Source organism: Olea europaea, chromosome 16 (genome assembly GCF_002742605.1).
Source record: "Olea europaea var. sylvestris chromosome 16, O_europaea_v1, whole genome shotgun sequence".
Taxonomy (NCBI): Eukaryota; Viridiplantae; Streptophyta; class Magnoliopsida; order Lamiales; family Oleaceae; genus Olea; species Olea europaea.
Window position 1 is genome coordinate 18421804 of NC_036252.1, and position 2073 is coordinate 18423876.

Here is a 2073-nt window from a genome sequence, read left to right on the forward strand (position 1 = left end):
GGAATACTGAGTTTTTATTTGGGTACGAGTTTACCTATAATGAACATCAGAATGCAAAGAAGAACATGTTCTCCTTTCTCTCCCCATAGGGTGGCCAAGTATTCAGCTCAATCCCTAAAACACCCGCCAGCAATGTTGCAAAACATCTGGTTAAGCAGTTTGATAGGGTTTCACCTAAAGAAAAAATTGATAGGGTAAAATTGGTTAATATTTTATTTAACCATAATAACATAATAACTAATTGTTAATTACTAGACTTACCAACCGTGTATTCGTAAACATCCACAACTGTTAAAACTGCGGACATTCCTGCTTGTCCAAAGAAATCAAAGAGAGGCCTGAAATAGTAGATGAAGGACACTAATGTGAGAGCTAATCCCACTTTTGCACAACGTGTAATTTGTAGGATAATTTATTACGTTAAATCACCGGATCTTTCATGTTAAATCATCAAGAAATACATAAATTATGGCGGAAGCGTACCTCAATCAGACATGGTTAATGCAATAATGAATTTCGCGATTTTGTCTTCCAAATCTACACGCAATCTCCTTTTTCTCTCTGTGATGGGATGCAGAAGAAAATGAATAATACGTACGTATGATTTGGAGACCATAACCGTATTTATATAGCGACGCCCTTTGACCTAATTCGACCCATCATAGAATTAGGACTTAGGTCCGGTCTCTACACATATGTAAACTCACACTTTAATTGGATACATTAAAGTCTAAAAGCGAAGCCTTATTAGATCACTTTAATTGGGTTTAACCGAATTTAATAATCTTTAATTTAACACACAATTATTCACACATATAAGCCCATCGATAGATTACAAATCCTTACAATCTCCCACTTGGGTTATATGTGTCACCTTATAATTGTACATTAAACATAACCTTATGAGCACTCAAAATTTTGCTATCATTACTAAATGCATCCCTAAAACAATTCCGTCCATCAATCATATCAATATAGGATCAAAGTGACTTTCGCTACTTTTATGTAGCTAAACCCATCAATGGTTACGTATATCGATACAATCGAATGACATAGATCAAGTATAGGCGTGTAGCATGAAAATTACATGTGATGTGATATTTAACATGCCTATTTCCAACTGATCCACTTTAATACCTTAGTGAGATCATTTTAAACAAGTTCGGAGATAATAAACCAAATAACTGAAAATGACTTTAACATTAAACCGTATCCAAAATAACAGTACATGTGTCCAATATGAAAAGCAAAAATACAAACTCCCACTGAAACTAGATATTTTCAAGAGACATTACACCCATATGAGCAGTGTGCCCATGAAAGACCTTGGGTATTAATCCCTTAGTAAGTGGATCCGCAACCATGGAGTTTGTTCCAATATGTTCTATTGACACTTGTCCACTCTGAACTCTTTCTTTAACAGCTAGAAACTTGATCTCTATCTGTTATAACTTTGTTGAGCTCCTGTTGTTATTGAAATACAACACTGTTGATTTATTATCACAAAATATCTTAAATGGTCTTTCTATATTGTCCACAATGCGTAGCCCAATGATAATTACGCAATCATATTCCATGATTTGATGTCTCTAACACGCTATAAACTCCGTTGTCACGGTGGAAGTAGCTATGAGTGTCTGTTTAGCACTCTTCCAAGAAATAGCACCTCCAGCAAGCAGGTAAATATAGCCTAAAGTGGATCTCCTAATATCTTGGCATCCCACGAAATCGGAATCAGAATAACCAACGATCTCCGACTGATCCGATATTTTGTATTTGAGCATGTAGTTTTTTGTTCTATGTAAATACCGCATGATCCGTTAGGCTGCTTTCCAATTATTGATTCCCGGGTTACTGAAATATCTCCCTAACATCCTAACAATGTACGCTATATCCCGACGCGTACAAACTTGAGCATACATCAGACTCCCTATAGCTGAAAAATAAGAAATCTTCTGCATTTCTTTAATTTCTATGTCATTTTAAGGGCACTGACTTAAATTGAACTTGTCTCCTTTAGTAATAAGGGTGTCACCTGATTTACAATCTTTCATGTCATATCTTTTAAGAACC